Source organism: Mobula birostris, chromosome 1 (assembly GCF_030028105.1).
Source record: "Mobula birostris isolate sMobBir1 chromosome 1, sMobBir1.hap1, whole genome shotgun sequence".
NCBI lineage: Eukaryota > Metazoa > Chordata > Chondrichthyes > Myliobatiformes > Myliobatidae > Mobula > Mobula birostris.
In genome coordinates, this window is record NC_092370.1 from 158,969,795 (window position 1) to 158,992,555 (window position 22,761).

The 22,761-nt window shown below is 41.8% G+C and overlaps 1 protein-coding gene across 6 annotated transcripts in view; it reads left to right on the forward strand.

The window, feature by feature from the left end:
- rad51b (RAD51 paralog B) overlaps positions 1 to 22,761 on the forward strand; it is a 698,841-nt gene that overhangs the window by 212,474 nt on the left and 463,606 nt on the right. The window lies entirely within an intron of this gene.

The window sequence follows — 22,761 nt, forward strand, 5'->3', positions numbered from 1 at the left end:
GATAGCTTGTGCCTCTGATGTAGACTGGAGAGTGTTAATCCCACAGACTCTATTTGTTCAAAGGACTTGGCCTTCAGATGCTCTTTTCCTGAGGTGACTGAAGGCTGTGCTGTAGCTTGGCATTGATTCCTGCTTATGCTGGAGGAGGAATCTAAGGATACAGAAGATGACCCATACTTTCACAATCTCTTTATGGATCTTTGTTATGGGGTGGAGGGTGTGTCCACACTTTGCTGGGGAGTTAGCCTGCTGGGAACATGTTGGTAGAAGTGCTATATCTCCTGGATGTTTAGTGTCATACACCAGTAAATGAGTCAGTGATGGCTCAGAGCTCAGTGTCCAAGTATAGGTATAAACAAGTGTATCTCAGCGATCTTGGTTTTGATGTGGAAGCTGAGAAAGTTGAACACTTTGCCATTCAATCTGTTAATTAACTCCCTCCTGTGAGAATTTGTTGGAGGTGAGGTGTGGTAGTAGGGAGGAGGACTGAGGTAAACATTGGGCCAATGTCAGTGCCTTGCTTGACCCTTTACACTGAGATTTTATTGGACCCAACTCACATGTCATCTATCAGGTGATATCAGCACATAAAAGTTCTAACTAATTGAGAAGTGTGAACAGTTTGTGCTTCTTTCAAATGCAAGTGAGAGAGACACAGAGTATGAAAATACCCAAATTATGCATAACGTGAAGAGAGAGAGAAAAAAGACTGCATTATCAAGATCTTAGTGCAAAAAAGGACACAATTAGAAACAAGTCCATGGTAGAACAAGAGGTGGTCTGAAGTCTTTCATTGATGAGGTAGCGTTTGAGTTGAGCGGGTCAGGTTAACTACCTGATGGTTGTAGGAAAGTAGTTGTTTCTGAACCTGATGTTGTGGGCAGTCATCTGTATCTCTGGATGGTAGCAGAGAGAAGAGGGCATGACCCAGATGTTGGGGATCCTTGATGATAGATATCAGTACCTCCCTGTGTGGAGCATAAACATGATCAAAGTTGAACTGGCCAAATGGCCTGTGTCCATGCTGTAAATTCTATGTGTTCTATTGTTTGCAGAACCAAGAAAGGCAGGTAGTTTCTGTCCTCAATTGTACTCCATTTCCCAGCACTAACCCCTTTCACCTGGCAAATAGTTCAAACAAAAAAGCAATTGTATAGGCAGCTTACTATAAACAGTGACATTGTTTGCAACAAAGTCATTGTTCACTGTCAGGAAGGTTATCTTATTCATCTCCCACAAGAAAACCTGGAGATGTTGGATGCTTTCCAAAACTGCAAACATTTGAACTATGAACACATTATTGAAGAAGTGCTAGTGTGAGGAGGAATGGCAGGTCGTCTATTTCACTCGGGCTGGTTCTTTTTGAGTGTTTTATTCTGTCATCAGGTAGTTAAATGTCTGAGCAAAGATCCTTTGATTACCACAATCCCAGAAAATTGAGGAGGCCTGCCAAGACTAGTTAAGAATAAAGCACATTATCCAGGAGCAGAGAGAATGAGGAAAGTATAGCCGTGATTTTAGGAATTGGTGAAAATTATGCTGGGATTTAGTATTTTGAGGTATTTTTAAGACTTCTTAAAGAGGTAATCATCACATTATCATAAAGGAATTCCTGGTTGCTCAAGATAGGGAATAAACATCCAGGAAGATGCTTGAACACCTCATGTCTTTGGCATCACAAACAGCAGAAGGAATATAGAACTTCCTACATACTGCAACAAATATCAGTTGCTTATGGGAAACTATCAGTTGCCTCTGAGAAGCTGATTGTTGACTTTAGGAAGGGGAAGGAATACAAACATGCACCAGTCTACATTGGGAACTCAGCAGTGGAGAGAGTCAACATCTGTAAATTTCTGGAGGTTAGCATATTGGATGATCTGTACTGAGTCCCACATAGATGGACTCACAAGGAAGACACACTAGTGTCTTTACTTTCCTAGTAGGTTATGGAGGTTTGGCACTCTTAACAAACTTCTACAGATGTACTGTTGAACATATCCTGACTGGTTGCACCATGGTCTGGTACAGCAAATTGAATGCACAGGAATGTAAGAAGTTGCAGATGAGTGGACTCATCATAGGTGCATCCTTCTCCACAATATCAACAGGAGGCACCGCCTCAACAAGGCAACATCCATCATCAAAGAATTGACCATCTAGGCCATGCTATCTTTTCAAAGCTACCATTGGGTAGGAAGGACAGAAGCCTTAAGTTCCACCCCACAGGTTCAAGAACAGTTCCCTCCTTCAACCATTTGGTTCTTGAACCAGACTGCAGAACCCTAAAGACTCCCTCAGTGTAGCAACACTATAACCATTTTAATCACCTTGCATTAAAAGGACCTTCGTTTCGTTCTAATAGTGTTCCTTCTTGCAAAAGTTGTGCATAATTTGTTATTTATGGTTTTCCTTGTGAATGCTACTTGTATGATGCTATATGCCTGTGATGTTGCTGTAGTTAAGTTTTTCATGGCACCTGTGCACATGATAATGAACCCAACTTTGATCAGCACAGTAAAGATTCCCAATGGTTTGCCCTAGCCTAGCTAGTATTCCCGAGCAAGGTGCTTCCCACAACAAAGTGCTGCAAACCTAATCACTCAGAGGTCTAGGCCAATGGATCGATCAATTCGCTGAAGTTTGGTGCATCATGGGGAGCTGTGGAGGAAGAGTCACAGTTTAGGTCAGTCCTGACATAAGGCTATAAGACCATAAGACATAGGAACACAATTAGGCCATTCAGCCCATTGAGTCTTCTCTGCCATTCCATCAAGGCTGATTTACTATCCCTCTGAACTCCATTCTTCTGCCTTCTCCCCGTAATCTTTGACACCTTGCTTAATCAAGAATCTATCAACCCCCGCCTTAAGTATACTTAATGACTTGACTTGCACAGCTGTCTGTGGGAATATATTCCACAGATTTATCACCCTCTGGCTGAAGAATTTTTTTCCTCAATTCTGTTCTAAATGGATGTCCTTCAATTCTGAGGTTGTGCCCTCTGGTCCTAGACTCCCGCACTATGGGAAACATCTTGCCCACATACATTTTATCTATACCTCTGGTCCTGGACTCCCCCACTATGGGAAACATCTTTCCCATATACACTTTATCTATACCTTTCAATATATGGTAGGATGCAATGAGATCTCGCCTCTTCTCCTAAACTCCAACAAATGCAGCCCCAGAGCCATCAAAAACTTCCCATACAGTAGCCCTTTCATTACTGGAATCATTCTCGTGAGCCTCCTCTGGACCTTCTCCAATGCCAGCATATCTTTTATTAGATAAGAGGTCCAACACTCCAAGTGTGGACTGAACAATGCTTATAAAGCCTCACCATTACATACTTGTTTTTACATTTTAGTCCTCTTGAAATGAATGCTAACATCGCATTTGCCTTTCTCACCACCCGATTCAACCTGCAAGTTCACCTTTAGGGTGTTCTACACAAGGGCTCCCAAGTCCCTTTGCACTCCTGATCTTTGAATTTTCTCTCTATTAGAAAATAGTCCACGCTTTTATTCCTCCTGTCAAGTACATGACCATACACTTCCCTACATTATATTCCATCTGCCAATTCGTTGCCCATTCCCCCAATCTGTCTAAGTCCTCCTGCAGACACCTTTCTTCCTTGATGCTACCTACCCTTCTACCTATCTTCATATCATTCGCAAACCTGGCCACTAAGCCATCAATTCCTTCATCCAAATTATTGACATACAATATGAAGAAAAGCATGTTGCACATTGCACACTGATTCATTGAAATCCATGCCAAAACCACAGAACTATTTGCAGAAGATTGTCTATGACTGCTAATTGATGATATGTTAACAGGAAATGTGCCATGGTAACATAGCGGTTGGTGCGACGCTATTACAACTTGGGCCATCAGAGTTTGGAACTCAATTCTGGCGTCCTTTGTAAGAAAGTTTGTATGTTCTTCCTATGTGCATGTGGGTTTTCTCTGGGTGCTCCCATTTCCTCCCACAGTCCAAAGACACACAGGTTAGTAGGTTAAGTGTTCACTGTAAACAGCCCTGTGATTAGGCTGGGGTTAAATAGGTAACTTGCTGGATGGCATAGGTTGGTGGGTTTCTAAATAAAATAAAAATAATAGGAATAACATGTTATGAAAATGTTGATTTGAGTGGTCTGTATTACATGACTTTTTATGATTAAAGTATATTTTGAATAAACATAAAAATTCCCATACAACCAATCTGCTCACCCCTTTGAGCATCATCTGTGGCTATCACATCAGCGATCTCAGAGTCCATGCAACGGGTTTGAAAGTGAGTTGCCCTTGACCCAGTGACTGCTTAAGAAAGTTAGTGCATCCAGTGACGGTGAACATTGTTTTCTAGCAAATGCAATACATAGCTTGGTGGAGCCCCCAAATTGGCCATTGGAATAGACTGAAAGTATATATTCTGTGTAGTATAATTTGATATTGGACAAGTTAGAACTTATGAAATGGCCAAGGCCCATTACCTAAATTAAGACCGAAGTTTTAGTGATTGCAAAGAGAGTGTCCTGGGATTTGCTGCTGCATAAAAGGATAGGTTTATCAGAATCAGAATCAGATTTTTTGTGTCTGCCTTTTTTAATATGCAAATCAAACAGCAGTTTGAAATTGGACAGGGTGACGTTGTGGATTGTTGCAGACTGCGACGTGCCATACTGTGTTCACTGCGTAGGAATTGTATTTTACCCTTGTTCTCCCTATCTATTTAAAAAATTTGTTGGATTTGCACGTTAAAGCATGAAATAATCTTGTAGAAAATGAGATGATAGGTAACAATGTGGGAATTAATTAACTCAGCCTGTTCAGGCCTGACAGGGAATCATTTAAATTTTTAAATCTTTCTATACCTGATCTTATACCAATGCGGCAAAGCATTGGGATTTATGTTTATCAAGTCCTTTTGTTTCTCGAAATTACTTGGTACATCCACCAATTTGTGCAAACTGCTTTCAAGCTGAAGGTTGTGAAGGAAAAGGCAAATACACTCTGGCCATTTTATCAGATCTGCTTGTACCTCTGTTCATTAATGTAAATATCTAATCAGCCAATCATATGGCAGCAACTCAATGCCTAAAAGCATACAGGTATGGTCATGAGGTTCAGTTTTTGTTCAGACTGAACATCTGATTGGGAAAAAATGAGACCTAAATGACTGACTAGAATGATTTTTGGTGCCAAACGGAGTGTTGGAGTATCTCAGAGATCGCTGATTTCCTGGGATTTTCATGTACAATTATCTCTAGAGTTTACAGAGAATGGTGTGAAAAGCAAAATAACATCCAGTGAGCATCAGTTCTGTGGGCAAAATGACTTTGTTAATGAGAGAGCTCAGAGGAGAATGGCCAGACTGGTTCAAGCCGACAGTAACTCAAGTAACCACACATTACAACGGTGGTGTGCAGAAGAGCATCTCTGAATGCACAGCATGTTGAACCTTGAAATGGATAGGCTACAGCAGTGGAAGACCATACCGGGTTCCACTCCTGTACCTAATAAAGTGACTACAGAGTGTATGTCCTGTCAGACTAATTCAGGGCTATTAACTTACTGTCTGTAATTGGCTATTTCTCAGCCTAGCAGGAAAAGACTAGAAGGGGAGGAGTTTGACACTAAGAGTTCCTGGGAAAGAACAAGAATGAAGCAGTCTTGATGACTCCACTGTACAGAGATAAGGTGAAGTAAAACATGTAGGATGGTGAAAGAAAGGAGAAGGATCAAATTCTTAGGTGCAGAGAGACATGAAAGGAAATTCTGTGATGTACAGACAGAGTGAAGTGGAGAGTTGTAATCAAAGAGTTAAAGATTCTGCTGACTCTTGTTGGAAGCTGTCATTATAGTAAGAACATGCCTTTGTCACCCTGCTCTCCCTTCATGATCTTGTCTTTCAGCACTGATATTTGAGTCTTCTGGAATGATTTGCTGATTGTGAATATGTTTGGGCAGGTTGGCCCAGTAACAAATGTGAAAGGTTCATTTTGAATGCAGTAAGTTTTTCTTTGCCCCTTATGTTAGAGTAAGATTTTGAGGTGTGGTATATTTACACAATAAGGAATTAAATGTATTTGTTGAATGAAGAGATTCCAATCCAAGCAAAGAAGAATTCTTTTTTTAAATGGAAAGGCCCCTAGTACTGTGGAAGATGCAACATGCAAGGCAGGTAAGAAGCCAGAAAATTAGGAAAAAAAGCATAACACCCAATTGAAAAGGATCAGCACCAGCTTTCTCAAGCATGGAACCAGCTGTTGTCCAGATGTGTTCTGTGAAGAACCTCATTGAATTGTACAAGATGACTTTGGTAGGAGGAAGAAATGTTTTCTCTACTCCATTTCATATTCTATCACTTCTTGTGGCTTCTCATTTTCCCAGTACTTATCCTAAAAAAGCAACATACCTTTATTGTATAATTTTTGCAAAAGATCTTTGCACCTTTACTGTAGTATTATATTTCAAAGATTTTATGTCTTCAAAAATCTACATTCTTTTTCTTCTCCAAAAATCTAAGTGCCTTCTTTGTGTGTAAAATTGCATCCAAACATTCCACAACACTTAATTCTAATTATACCTTAGAAACTCCACATATTTTTTCCTCTGAGCACTGTATAACATCGAGAGCCATGTGACATTTCCTTTTAATTTAGCTATCATTTCCTGCTTTACTTCCTTCAAAATCTAAATACAAGAAAGTCTGCCGAAGCTGGAAATCCAAAGCAACATGCACACCTCCTCCCTCACTCCTTTTCAGGCCCCAAACAGTCCATCTAGGTGAGGCGACTCTTCACCTGTGAACCTACTACGGTTGTCTATTGTGTCCGGTGCTCCCAATGCGGCCTCCTCTACATCTGTGAGACCTGTCATAAATTGGGGAATCGCTTCATCAAGCACCTCCGCACCATCTGTCACAAGTGGAACCTCCCAGTGGCCAAACATTTTAATTCTGATTCCTATTCCCATTCCCACGTGTTGGTCCATGACTCCTCTAGTGCAAAGATGAGGCCATCCGCACTCAGTGTGGAAGAGCAGCACCTTATATTCTGAGTTTGGCAATTAGCTTGCAGACATTTCATCACCAGTCGAGGTGGCATCCTCAGTGCGTGGTTGTTGGTGTTACTCTCTGGGAGTGCTCGTGTTTATATAGGCCTCCATAGTCTTCCTCGGTCCTGATTGGCTACCCCTTCCCTTGATCTTTGAATTCTATTGATTCGCGTCTCTTTGCCTCTTTGGGATTTGTAGATACAAACATATTGAAATAGGTGCCATTTACGAACCCAAAAGACATGAGCCAATAGAGTTCAAAGGTCAACTGAAGGGGTATGTGTTGTCTTTTGCACCCTGGTTGTATGCCCAAGTTGGTGGGGTCTTTCATCGATAGTTTTTATTCTATTATGGATTTATGGAGTGTGCCTACTAGAAAATGAATCTCAGGGTTGCATATGGTGACATTACTACTACTACGTCGACTCAGGCCTAGGGGGCCGGCGTCGGGCACGGTGACACGGAGGCCCAGTTAGTGGCGGGAGCAATGTTCTCGCAGGTCAACAATGCTTGCTTAAAAGGAGAGCTTCGCAGGCGTTCAGACATTCTGGAAGCTCAATCAACGGTGGGAGCAGAGCACCGTGAATTAAATAAAAGTACAGCAGGGACAAGCGGGGCGGCCATTGTTGGGAGTAGGCTAGTGGTGAGAGTAGGAGTGTCAGGCTTTGGCTCAAGGGAGGCTTCGGCTTGGAATAGGCATTGGCTCTGAGCAAGATTCTGTTAAGATTCCCATTTTTTCTCTCTCTCAGAATACTTAGTGTAGTAAATAGCTGTTGTGTGTTCTTCATGCCAGATGTTAGAGTCCTGGGAGACCCAAAGTCTCCCAGGGAACTACATCTGTGTTAAGTGCATCCAGCTGCAGCTCCTTGAAGACCATGTTAGGGATCTGGAGAGCAGCTGGCTGACCCTCAGCTTGTGCGGGAGAGTGAGGAGATAATTGATCAGTGTTACAGGGAAGTAGTTACCCCAAAGTTGCAGGAGGCAAGTAGGTGGATGACTGTCAGGAGAAATGGAAATGTGAATAGGCAGTGAGCACAGAGCACCCCTTTGCCATTCCCCTCAAAAATAAGTATACCAATTTTGAATACTTTTGTGGAGGATGACCTCCCAGCGGAATGCCATGGAGACCAGTTATGAGCACTGAGCATGGGTCCATGGTGCAGAAGGGAAAGAGGGAGAAGAGTGGAGCGTTAGTGATAGTCAGAGGAACAGACAGGAGACTCTGTGGCCGTGAATGGGACACCCAGATGGTATGTTGCCTCCCAGGTGCCAGGATCAGGGACATCTCTGATATCAAGGTATGTTGCCTCCCAGGGTCAGGGATGTCCACAGCGTTTTAGAGGGGGAGGGAGAGCAGCCAGATTTTTTAGTACATATTGGTGACATAAGAAGTAAAAACGATGAGGTCCTGAAGAGATAATTTAGAGAGCTAGGCAGCAAGCTGAGAAGCAGGACCTCCAGAATAGTAATTTCTGGATTGTTACCTGTACCATGTTCTAGTGAGGGATAATTTGGCACAAAAATGTGTGGCTAAGAAGTTGGTGCGGGGGGCAGGACTTCAGGATCTCTTCTGGGGGAGGTATGACCTGTAGATGGGTTGCAGCTGAACCAGAGGGGGACCAATATTCTCATGGGCAGGTTTGTTAGAGCTGCTGGGGAGGGTTTAAACTAATTTGGCAGGGGGGCGGGAACTGGAATGAAGGGACTCAGGATAGGATGAATGATAAAAAAGCAAAGATAACGTGCAGTCAGGCTTTCAGGAAGGGCAGGCAGATGATAGGGCAAAATTGCAGCCAGCAGGGTGAGTATTAGTGCATTAGGGATGCAAAATGAAAAAGGGTAGCACTCAAAGTGTTATATCTCAATGCAAAGGGTGTAACAAACAAGGTGAATGATCTTGTTGCACTATTACAGATTATCAGGTATGATGTTGTGCCCATCACTGAATTGTAGATGAAGGGTGGTTGTAGTTGGAAGCTGAACGTCCAAGGTTACACATTGTATTGGAGGGATAGAAAAGTAGGCAGAGGGGGTGGCGTGGCTCTGCTGGTAAAGAATGTCATCAAATCAATAGAAAGATGTGACATAGGATCAGAAGATGTTGAATCCTTGTGGGTTTAGTTACGAAACCCCAAGGGTAAAAGGACCCTGATGGCAGTTATATACAGGCCTCCCAACAGTAGCTGGGATGTGGACCACAGATTACAACAGAAAACAGAAAATGCATGTCAAAAGGGCAATGTCATGATAGTCATGGGAGATTTTAATATGCACTTTGATTGGGAAAATCAGGTGGGTAATGGATCTCAAGAGAGTGAGTTTATTGAATGCCTATGAGATGGCTTTTTAGAACCTACTAGGGGATCAGCTATACTGGATTGGGTGGTATGTAATGAACCAGAGCTTAAGGTAAAAGAGGATTTAGGAGCCAGTGATCACAATACGATTGAGTTCAACTTGAAATTTGATAGGGAGAAAGTAAAGTCTGACATAGCAGTATTTTAATGGAGTAAAGGAAATTACAGTGGTACGAGAGAGGAGTTGACCAAAGTAAACAACAGGAATTCTGCAGGTGCTGGAAATCCAATCAACACACATAAAAGTTGCTGGTGAACGCAGCAGGCCAGGCAGCATCTCTAGGAAGAGGTGCAGTCGATGTTTCAGGCTGAGACCCTTCGTCCTGACACGTCGACTGCACCTCTTCCTAGAGATGCTGCCTGCCCTGCTGCGTTCACCAGCAACTTTTATGTGTGTTGGTTGACCAAAGTAAGTTGGAAAGAGCTGCTGGCAGGAATGACACAGAGCATTAATGGTGTGAGTTTCTGGGAAAAATGAGGAAGGTGCAGGACAGATGTATTCCAAAAATGAAGAAATACTCAAATGGCAAAACAGTATAACCATGGCTCACAAAGAAAGTCAAAACTAATGTAAAAAGAAAAGAGCGGGCATACAACAAAGCAAAAATTAGTGGAAAGATAGAGCATTGGGATGCTTTTAAAAACCTACAGATAGCAACTAAATGAATCATTAGGAGAGAAAAGATGAAACCTGAAAGCAAACTAGCAAACAATATCAAAGTGGATTATAAAAGCTTTGTCAACTATGTAAAAAAATAAAAGAGAGATGAGAGTGGATGTAGAACCACTAGAAAATGAGCCCAGAGAAATAATAACAGGGGCCAAGGAGATGGCAGATGAACTAAATGAGTATTTTGCATCAGTCTTCACTGTGGAAGACACTAGCAGTGACCCAAATGTTGCAGTGTGTGAAGGAAGAGAAGTGAGTGCAGTTATTATTACAAGGGAAAAAGTGTTCCAAAAGCTGAAAGACCTAAGGGTACATAAGTCACCCGGACCAGATGAACTGCACCCTAGGATTCTGAAAGAGGTAGCGGTAGAGTTTGTCAAGGCATGAGTAATGATTCTTCAAAAATCGTTGGACTCTGGAATGGTGCCAGGGGACTAGAAATTTGCAAATGTCACTCCACTCTTTAAGAAAAGAGGAAGGCAGCAGAAAAGAAATTATAGACCAGTTAGCCTGACCTTAGTGGTTGGGAAGATGTTGGGGTCAATTGTTAAGCTGTGGGGGTGATTCATTGTGTGTATTTAAGGGAGCGATCAATAGGTTCTTGATTGGACATGGTATCAAAAATTATGGGGAGAAGGTTGGGGAATGATGTTGGGGGGGGAAGGATCAGCCATGATTGAATGGCGGAACAGACTTGATGGGCCAAATGGCCTAATTCTGCTCTTATGTCTTATGGTCTTTTGGACATATATGCACTTTGATAATAAATTTACTTTGAACTTAGGCAAACATCTGTAGATGTGTGGTGAGAGTATACTGACTGGTTATATCACTTCTACGAGGAGTGCTGTCACATCACCAAAGACCCCCACCATCTAGGTAGTGTCTCTTCTCACTGCTGCCATCAGGAAGGAGATACAGGAGCCTCAGGTCCCACCCCACCAGTTTCAGGTGCAGTTATTTCCCCTCAACTATCAGGCTCCTGTGGGGATCCAGCGTGGGTAGCATCACTCACCTCAACACTGAACTGATCACTGAATACAGCCTGTGGACTCACCTTCGAGCACTCTACAACTCATATTCTCGGTATTGCTTATGTACTTACTTATTTCTGTGTTTATATTTGGGTTTTTTTGCTCTTGAACCAAAGGGGACAACTCCACTCAACTTTACTCAACCCAATACTGAACTGGTTTAACAACCTATGGATTCACTTTCAAGGACTCTACAACTCATGTTGTCAATATTTATTGTTTGTTTATTATTATATTATTTTGTTTTTCCCCTCTTTTTGTATTTGCACATTTTGTTTTCTGTTGCACATCGTTTATTTGTCCATTTTTGTTGTGTGTTGTGTGTAGTTTTTTATTTTTATTGGTGGGCACGTGGCAAATGGTTAAGGCATTCGACTAATGATCTGAAGGTTGAGGGTTCAAGCCCCAGCCGAGGCAACGCGTGTTGTGTCCTTGAGCAAGGCACTTAATCACACATTGCCCTGCGACGACACTGGTGCCAAGCTGTATGGGTCCTAATGCACTTCCCTTGGACAACATCAGTGTCGTGGAGAGGGGAGACTTGCAGCGTGGGCAACTACTGGTCTCCCATACAACCTTGCCCAGGCCTGCGCGCTGGAGAGTGAAGACTTTCCAGGCACAGATCCATGGTCTTGCAAGATTAACGGATGCCTCATAGTTTTTTATTGATTCTATTGTGTTTCTTTGAATTTACTGTGAATACCCACAAGAAAATTAATCTCAGGTTTGGTGACATAGGTGTACTTTGATACTGAATGTTCTTTGAATTTTGAACTACAGCCACCATAGTGGACAGAAGAAATTTGCATTTACTTAGATAGTGGTAGATTTCTTACAGTTTGTAGGACTGTACGCATTGCGGCAAACAGTGAGCATATTTGATCTTGGTCAACTGTGAAGTGAAATTTATTGTCATTTAACTACATACATGTATATCATGTATATAACCATATAATATATATAGAAATGAGACAACATTTCTCCAAACCTGGGTGTAAAGTGTAGTAGTACACAAAACATCCAATAACTTATGAAGGTAAGGATAGCGGGAGGAGAGAGAAGCAGCGTGCTGCGTGTGCACAGCCTTCTGGTGAAAAATGATATCGTATCTGTTAAATAGGGGCTGTGGACAATTCTGATTTGATGGAGAATGGATGTGAAAGCACAGAGGAAAATCTGGAAAAATTTCTGAAACGCTCGTTTGCTGCTGTCGGTACTGCGTGGTCGGGAATCTTTTGGAGGGAAAGCCTCAAAATCCCTGGCTTTGCCTGCTATTGGCGACCGAGATGGAGGTCGAATCGTTCGGATAGAGATGGCGCTCAGTACTCAGTGTCGGAGAGCTGATCAGAGCTCGAAGTTTTCGAATGACTCAGAGTCGGACCGTGGTCGGGTATGGCAAGGAGAGTTTTTCTTCCTTCTCCTGTCTACGTGAGATGTGGGACATTTGAGAGACTTTGAACTTCTACTGTGGTCATGGACTTCTTCATCAAGTTATGGTATTGTTGCACTGTTGTAACTATATGTTATAATTATGTGGTTTTGTTAGTTTTTTTCAGTCTTGGTCTGTCCTGTGTTTTGTGATATCACACCGGAGGAAATATTGTTATCATTTCTTAATGCATGCATTACTAAATGACAATAAAAGAGGACTGCATGTCTTCATAATCTAAAAAAATTCTACAGATGAATCACACATAAATAACAAACTGAAGTGCATTAATATTAAATATTGTAAGGTAAGGAACAGATTAGCCAGTAACACTTCCGAATACGATGTAACGGGGAGTTCAGAAACCAAATAGCCTTGGGGAAGAAATGGTTTCTCATCCTGACCATTCCTGTTTTTATGCATTGTAGTCTCCTGCCTGATGGTAGAAAGTCAAAGAGGATGTTGGATGGCTGGGTGGGATTCTTAATAATAGTAAGGGCCCTGCTTACGCAGTGCTCCTGATGAATATCCCTGATGAATGGTAGGAAGACCACTCTGATCCTCTCAACTGTTCTCACAGTCCTTTGTAGGGATTTCTGGTCCGATGTTCTACTGCTCCCATACCAGGAGATGCAGCTTGTCAGGAAGTTCTCAATGGTACTCCTGTAAAACGCAGTTAACATGGGAGTGGGGAGGCTTGCTTGCCTCAATCTTCTTAAGAAGTAGAGACGCTGCTGTGCCTTCTTGTTCACTGAGGGAGATGGTTCGTCTGCACCTTTCTGAAATCCACAAAGATTTCCTTTGTCGTCTTCATATTCAGGCTTGGGTTGTTCTTCTCTCACCAATCCATCAGGGGATGGATTGCAGTTTGCAGGACTATACTCATTGAGGCAAACAGAGAGAATATTTGATCTTAGTCAACTGTCAAGTGAAGTTCATTGTCATTTAACTACATACATGTATATAATATATATAGAAATGAGACAAAATTTCTCCAACACACATCAAAGTTGCTGGTGAACGCAGCAGGCCAGGCAGCATCTCTAGGAAGAGGTACAGTCGACGTTTCAGGCCAAGACCCTTCGTCAGGACTAACTGAAGGAAGAGTTAGTAGGAGATTTGAAAATTTCTCCAACATTGTCCACTCCAGTTCCTCTCTATTCTTCATCTGCTCATCATTCTCGATGAGGCCAACCTCTGCTATGTCATCTGCAAACTTGATTACTTGGTTTGAGCTGGATCCTGTGACACAGTCGTACCTCAGCAGTGTGAACAGCAGCAGGCTGAGCACACGTCTCGTGGAACGCCGGTGTTCAGCATAATGGGATGAGATGGTGCTGCCCACAAGGACTGACTGTGGCCTTACTGTTAAGAAGTCCAGTATCCAATTGCAGAGGGAGGTGTTGAGACCCAGTGAGGACAGTTTCATCTCCAGTTTCTGGGCATGGTGGTGTTGAACGTTGAACTGAAGCCTGTAAACAGCAGTTTGGTATACGAGACCTGATTTTCCAGGTGGGACAGGACAAGGTGGAGGGCAGAGACTATTGGATTGTCAGTGGATTGATTTGAGCGATAAGCAAACTGGAATGGGTCCAATTGAGCTGGAAGAAAGGCTTTAATGTGCTCCATGACGAGCCATTCAAGGCATTTCATAATGGTTGATGTTAATGCCATTGAATGATAGTCATTTAGGCAGGTTACTGTCACCTTCTTTGGCACCGGAATGGTGGTTGCCACGCTGAAAACCGCGGGGACAATGGATTCTTTCAGAAAGACTTTGAATATGTCCATCAGCACCTCTGTCAGTTGGGTTGCACAGTCTTTCAGATCCCGACCTGGTATATTAGCGGGCGCTACAGCTTTGTGGGGGTTGACCCTGACCAGGGTCTTCCTCACCTCAGCTTCAGCCAGATGGGGTGTCTGCTCCCCTGGGGAGAGGGGTGCCTTCTTCGCCTGCACTTTGTTCTGCACATTAAGCTGGGTGTAGAAGACATGTGGCCTCTCAGGAAGTGAAGCATCCTTGTCACTGATGCGCAGGTAGACTTGTAGTCTGTAATCTTCTGAATTCCCTGCCATATGCGCCTCGTGTCTCTGGTATCGCAGAAGTGACTGTAAATTCTCTAAGAACACTCCTATTTCCCCTTCCTGATGGAGTGGGAAAGCACAGTTCCTGCTTCCCTGAGAGTTGTCACATCCCCCGATCTAAAGGCAGAATCGCGATCTCTCAGCCATGAACGGATCTCTGCATCAAGCAATGGCTTCAGATTGGCCCTCAGCCAGGTGTGTTTTGTGATGGTAATATCCTCAGTACACTTCCCTGCGTAGCTGGTCACAGAATCCACATATTCCTCAATGTTAACATGGTTGCCATAAGTAGCAACCTCCCTGAACATTCTCCAGTTCATATTATCAAACAGTCCTGCAGTGCAGAGATTGTACCCTCAGGCCTGGTTTTCACCACCTTTAGAACTGGTTTGATGTGTTTGATCACAGGTTTGTATGCTGGAATTAACATTACAGATAGTGATCTGAGAGTCCAATGTGGGGTCAAAAGGCTGCTTTACAGACACCTGGTATATTGGTATAAACCAGATCTTGTGTATTTTCACCTCTGGTAGCAAAATCAACATATTGGTAGAATTTAGGCAGGAACGTCTAGTTTCGCATGGTTAAAATTGCTTGCACTCCCACTTGAGTATTGTAGATGGTGCAAAGACTTTGGGGAGTCAGGAGGTGAATCATTTGCTGCTAAATACATAGTTTCTGGTCTTTTTATATCCTCAATGTCTTAGTGCCTTCTGAAGCTGAGCTTTTGGTTAGCGGAAGTGTCCAGATTGCTGTTTGTAGTATTGAGACAGAATGTTGAGGGTAGCTAGCTGGACTCACAAACAAGAGAAGACATGCAGGTGCCAGTGTAGCAGTCATTTACTGTGCTTGGTGCTCCTGGTGTGGCCTCCTGTATATCAGTGAGACCCGACATAGATTGGGAGACCGCTTTGCCGAGCATCTACGCTCCTTCTGCTAGAACAAGCGGGATTGCTCAGTGGCCACCCATTTTAATTCCACTTCCCATTTCCATTCCAATATGTCAATCCATGGCCTCCTCCACTGTCGTGATGCGACCACACTTAGGTTGGAGGAACAACACCTTATATTCCATTTGGGTAGCCTCCAACGTGATGGCATGAACATCAATTTCTCAGACTTCTGGTAATGCCCCCCACCCCTCCCCCTTCACCGTTTCCCATCTCCTTATCCGTCCCTCACCCTATCTCCTTGCCTGCCCATCATCTTCGTCTGGTGCTCCTCCTCCCTTTGTCTTTCTTTCATGGCCTTCTATCTCTTTCACCAATCAACTTCCCAGCTCTTTACTTCATCCCTCCTCCTTCAGGTTTCACCTGTCACCTGATGTTTCTCTCTCCCGTCCCCTCCCCCACCTTTTAAATCTACTCCTCAGCTTTTTTCTTCCAGTCCTGCCGAAGGGTTTCAGCCCAAAACGTCAACCACAGATGCTGCCTGGCCTGCTGAGTTTTTCCAGAATTTTGGTTATGTAGCTGGTTGAACTCCCTAGTTGGAAATCAGAACTACCCACAGTTATGGGATTATGAATAACATAATATTTGAGATATAAAATTGTCAAATTATGATGACCTACAACAAGAAATGTCCAAACACCTACCTTTCACTTTCAAAGGCAGTATTGTTGCTGATTCCTAACATCATCAATTTGGACCAGACACTCAACTGCACCAGCAGCACAATTACTTTGGTAACTAAATAGGAGTTTTCTTTTAGAGAATTACTGACCTCATGGCGCTCAAAATCTTTTAAGGATCTACAAGATACAAGTAAGAATTGTGATTAAATTCCCTCCACTTGCTTGGATGAGCTTCCTACACACCCAGGGAAAAGTACCCTATTTATTTCCTCCAAAAGCAATGCTCCATGTGTACTAGTGTGTACTATCTACAAAATGCAATCCAGTTACCTGCCTTGGTTAATCAACGTACATTTCCCAACTCCTCACCCTTTGCCTCAAGAAGGACAGAACAGTAAGTGCACAGAAACATTACCCAGCTGCAGGTTTCATTCCAAGTCTCACACCATCCTGACTTGAAGTTATGCTGCTATCTCTTCATTGGCCTAAATTGTGGAACTTCTTTATCAATAACTTTTCTCTGGCTGTGGAAGTACCATGTCAGAAGGGCAGCAGGAGGTTGAGAAGGAAGCTTGTCACTAACTTCTCGAGGGAATTAGAAATAGGTGATAAATGCTGGCCTCTTCAGCTTCACACATATTCTGTAAAATAGAAAACAAAGTATCAGGTACACTGTATGTGTACACATTATCATTATTTATATTATAGTTCTTTCTGCCCATCATATATAGCATGCAAGTATAATAGGAAAGCTGTGGAACTTCACTTAGAATGCTTAAGACAGTAAAAATTATTCCTGATACTTGTAATTCTGCAGAAAGGAATGGAAGAATATAACAGGCAAAGGAACATGGCAGGAGGATTTATACTTTATAGTCGCCAAACAATTGATACTAGAGCGTATAATCATCACAGTGATATTTGATTCTGCGCTTCCTGCTCCTTGGAGTACAAATCAATAGTAAATATTAAAAATTTAAATTATAAATCATAAATAGAAAAGGGAAAGTAAGGTAGTGCAAAAAAACTGAGAGGCAGGTCCGGATATGTAGAGGGTATAGCCCAGATCCGGGTCGGGATCCGTTCAGCAGTCTTACCACAGTTGGAAAGAAGCTGTTCCCAAATCTGGCCGTACGAGTCTTCAATCTCCTGAGCCTTCTCCTGGAGGGAAGAGGGACGAAAAGTGTGTTGGCTGGGTGGGTCGTGTCCTTGATTATCCTGGCAGCACTGCTCCGACAACGTGCAGTGTAAAATGAGTCCAAGGATGGAAGATTGTTTTATGTGATGTGCTGGGCTGTGTTCACGATCTTCTGCAGCTTCTTCCAGTCTTGGACTGGATTTATGCAGTCTAGACAACAACTTAGATCTTTAGGGCTGAAGGGCTGTTCCCATGTTTGTCATTTCAATGAAATTCCATACTTGGATAAAATTGTTTCTCATTTGCCATGCGTTCAAGTAAGAATGGATGGTTTTGGTGGTGACCTGAATTTTGGGTCCAAAGCTCATCTCAAATATGATGAAATTTGTGAATAGCATGGTTCAAATTCAAGCTGTTTCTGAAGAGCCAGTGGGGCAATCGTGGGGACTGAAGGCATTGGTTTTGGTCTGCTAATATATGGTTGGATGAAATTTCTGATCAACCGGATGTTGATAAGCAATCTAAAAACCTGAAGACAGTGGAAGGGTCAAAAGGCATATGGTAATGAGATGATGCTGGGTGTTATGAGCATTCATGTGGAAATTCTGTACTCAAGTGGTCTTCCCACTTGTTGATAAACCAATGATAATAACACGTTGGTGCTGTTCCTTCCAAAATATTCCTATCTTTATAACTTTCAGATCTAGAAAGTCATGCAGTTTATTCTATAGGGAAAAACACACATTTCACATCGATTGGAGAAAAGTACCTAAGATATTTTGTAGCAAGTCACATGCTCTGTAACATATTCCTTCACAAGTACTGTAACGTGCCCAGTCTATAATCTTTGCCATAGCGATAGTGTTTAGAAAATCATACCTCCCAAATATGCACTTTGGCGTCAATTACTTGTCTGCAAAACAAATTATTTGGTTTTAAAACACTTACGAATAGTATGAATTCAAGTTTTCTGATCCAGCATATTCTGTAGGGAAGAGTGCACCTCGGGTGTATTTTGAGGGGGAATTCAATATGAACCTATTCAGGAAAAATGCACCCTTGATGATATTTCTGTTCGTAGCTCTTAAATTTTCTGGTGCATTTCCATAGCCTTGCTCATGGTTGGTGTCAGCAACTGGTCTCTGTAGTCCTCGCATTGTTGTTCCTTTTTCTCCGGCTGCATATGCAATATTGGCTATGGCTCAGTGGGCAGTGCTATCGCCTCTGAGACTGATCCCACTCCTGGTTCCTGCACACAGAATTTTGGCTGTCATTTATGTAATCCACTAAATCAGAGCTGCACTGTTGAATTTGCCACATTTCAGATGAAATAATAAACTCATGCTCTCACTACACTTTCAGGAAGGATCGTGGTCTGTGCAAACTGCCTTTTCCATTTCCAACTTTACAATAGTAACTCTTCTTCCAAATTATTTCACTGTTGGCAAAAGCTTTCAGTTGTTCTGTGGTTGTGAAAGACATTATGTAAATTCATGTCCACCATTTTTCTGCTCGTTTGCTCAACTTCCAAGCTGCAGTGCGCAGTTAAAATGGTGACTAGTGGCAATGAAATGCACCTAAGAGTATTCAAAAGTGCTGAATTGGAGAAGTATTATGCAAATTTTTAAAATTAAAATTATATTTAGGGTGGGAAAATCAAGCAGCACTTTTTTCATCCACAGTTTAATGAGAATTTGGAATCTTCTCTTCCTGTGGGTTGTGGATGCTGTCATATAGAGTAGCAAAATCTTAGGAGCAAAATTCAATATGCAGAGTTAACATGCACTCGAGCCATGATTGAAGTGAATGGTGGAGAATGATTGACGTATGTATGGGGAGCTGAGATCTTGAAGTAAAAAATATTAAAGGTGGAGAAAGACACAACAGACAGTTTTGTTAAATTGTGTTTCAGAGTGAAATATATAAATTTTGAAGCTGTTTAACTGTTACTGATTTGCTTTACAAGTTAGTTTCTTTTTAATCCAATTTACTTTTTCCACAGTGTTCTTGTTAGTTTTACTCATAATATCGCTGTTGTTTCACCAATGGCCTATGGTAAAGCAAAACAGAAAGGTCAGATGTAGCGGGAAGTGTAAGAAACAACAAGTATAACCATGGGAATTCTTTAAGAGTCATGAACACCACTTTACAGTTTAGGTACTGTGCAGCTGGGGAGATACATTTAAAAGATACACTGGGCAGTTTAAAATGGGTGTCTTTATCTTGCTGATTCCACTGAAGATTATTTCTAAGCAAAGCCATCCCATACAATCTGATATATTATCCTTATGCCAAGTCACTACAGAGCTGAAGTAGTAAAAGTAGTTTCTTTTAAGGTGGTTATTGGCTTTAGCGATATACTACAGGCTGAATAAAATGCTCCAGGGTCATTTGTATGCAGTTCAAATGTATCTGTCAAAAGTTGTATCAAGCAGTCAATTGGCCAAAACATTTTTTTTTTTGGAAATCTGTAGATGCACATCATGGAACTTGTATTTAATCTTTATGTCTTCCAGATGTAGAATGACTGTGCAATTGAGTAACAATCAGTTAAAAGACCTGAGTGAAGTTATTTTCTGTTACTTTGACAGCATAACTTTTGTCTAATTGCTTATAGAAATGACAGATTACCAATAGTTCCTTTCCCAGTCTCTCTATATTTTACAGTGCACTCAATACCTTCAATTTCTTTTCCCCACCCTGGCTCATTCCTCTTACTGGTGGTGGTCAAAATTCATTGCCTGATATTTGTGTTCACTGCTTGATCGGCGGTTGCATGTTCACTGTCTGATCTATGTCTGTTTGCTCACTGCCTGTTTCGTGCGCTGCATGTTACTGCAGTTTGCATCCACTGCATAATCTGTATCCTAAAAGTACTGTGCCTTAAACATGGCTGTTGACTACCTTTTTCTCTCTCAGCCAACTTTCCACTAGCCACACAAATATACTTATCTGGAGAGGTGGTGATCAGCAGTGATACCCTAGATGGCTTCTTCCTCTCCTAACTTAGTGTGTTAAGGCTAATTTTGGTTCAATCGTGTATTAATTCATTTGCTATGTCCTTTGTTTTCTTTCTCTCTCAATATTTTTATTTTTTATCTTATACCTTCTTTATTTATCTGTAATATCTATAGTCTATCCTTTTCCTGCCTATATTTCCTGTGCATGAAACACTCCCTTTTTCTAAATCCTTTTTGTTCCAAATGTCTCCATCTCCATCTATATTCCCCTTAACTGTAGGATTTAGCTGTATTGTGCAGCATTATTGCTTTCTGGAATTGTGTTGACATTTTCTTATGGAGTGCGGGTTTGGGGCCAGTTTGTATGTACTCCCTGAAGGCTGAAAAGTACTAACAAACTGTTTAAACTGTGTCTTTGTTTTTTGCTGTCAGCACTATTTCTTGTTGTCTCTCCCTTCTCTGGACTGAGGATAACCTTATTAGTGGTAACCTGATGCTGACATGCAGGGAAGAAAACTCTTTGTCTTCCCTGCAGCAACTGTCAGTCATATCAACAGGCAAAGAATGAACCTGGAGACCTGCCTTAAATTACTTTAAAATGCTTATCTGTTATCTATTTAACAGCACCTGATGTTCCCTTGCAAAATTTAACAGATTTAGTCACGCTATTCTGATAAACTGAATGAGAAACAGGAATGCTGTGTTTGGTGTTGATTAACATTTTGGGGGTTGAAGTTGGCAGGAATAAGTTGCTTGGTTGACAGGTATTGCACCTTTTGTGCCTTTAGTTTGAACTGCTGTCCAAGATAACTGCAGTTCAGTTTGAAAAGTATTTTGCTGTTATACCCCTATTGACAAATGAATGCACATTCTAGGTTGACAATCCCAGTGGATTCCTGAGAAAGTGCTGCACTGTAAAAGATCTCCAAAGAGCCATTTCAAAAGCAAGTAGGCAATATTTATCATTTGTCCAACTTTATTAACTAAAGGGTAACCAGTTATTATTTCATTGCTGTTTTGGGATGTTGCTGTGCACAGATTAGATGCTAGCTTTCCTACATTGCAATAACAATTTGTTTCTAAAGTAGTTTTTCAGCTCTACGCAGCATTTTGGGGCACTTTTTGGATATTTTATGATAAATATCGTAAAAATGCGGGTCTTTTCTCAGTCATATATTCCCGTGCCCATTATTTGCATGGGCACGCATTCACACTTTCACTGGTAACCTATTTCCTGCCGTGTACAGACTCTTCCCTCACCCCATGAAGCAGCTGTTGGGACAGTATGGGTTCCTGCTTTTTCCATCTGCATGCAGAAGTAACCGTACTGTTTGATTATCAGGACAGGCTACCTGTTTGTTGGTCTTTTGTTTGATTTACACCCTGCGCCTCAGCACTCCAACCCTCTGGCCACAAAGCAGCCATGGAGCAATTCATTGAAGAGTGATTATCGTGGCAAAAAGTCAGTGTCCATTCTGTGATATATTGTAGTTAGAGGGAGGAAGGTGTTTATCAATGAGAAAGGTCACCCTTTCATGGCTGGGCAACTGTACTCAGTGTAACCACCATTAGTATTTTCAGCAGAACTTTGTGGAACCTGGAATATAAGAATGTTCATTGAGAACATTATCTGTCTAGATCAGGGGTTCCCAAACTTTTTTATGCCATGGACCCCAGGTTGGGAGCCCCTGCCCTGGATGTAGAGAATATTCCTAAAGCATCTGAACCTGACTGCATGAGGGCACAGTGCAACATTCCCTTTCTTAGTATCAACTTGACACGTAGCAGTTGGTGTTGCATTAAGACAGTGGTGATAAATGCAGGAAGGAGAATTGTTCCAGCTTTTTGCAGAGTATTATTTCAGATTTTCGGCAGCATCTTTTCTACGCGGCAGCACTTGTTGGTGCCCTGGGGCATCCTTGGGTGTGTTGGTTGTTAACACAAACAACACATTTTACTGTATGTTTCGATGTGCGTGTGATAAATACATTTCAATCTGAATCTGCATTTGACTGAATATTTCTGATAATCTGTAATATTAGGGCAATAAATCAATGAATTGCAGCCTCCTGTTTGACTTGTGTTGATTTTCCTGAGTAATATCTGGTGATATTTGTCTTAGATATATACAAATTATTGAATAGAATTGTGAAATTCACGATACAAAAGGAACTTATTCAGTCCTTCATACTTGTAGTGCTTTTTGAAAATGCAATTATTTTCACATCCTGTGGCTCTGTGTTTTCTCCATTTTAGATATTTGTCCAATTATCATTTGAAAGGTGCAATTGGATTGGCTTCCAGCGCTCTTCCAGAAAACACATCCAGATCATAACTCTTCGCTGCTAGCAGAAGTACTCTCCACCTTCTTCTTGGTTAAATAGTTCATGGCAATAATCAAATGAAGAAATGCACTGGCTAAATGTTTCTTTGTCCATTCTTTAGCCTTC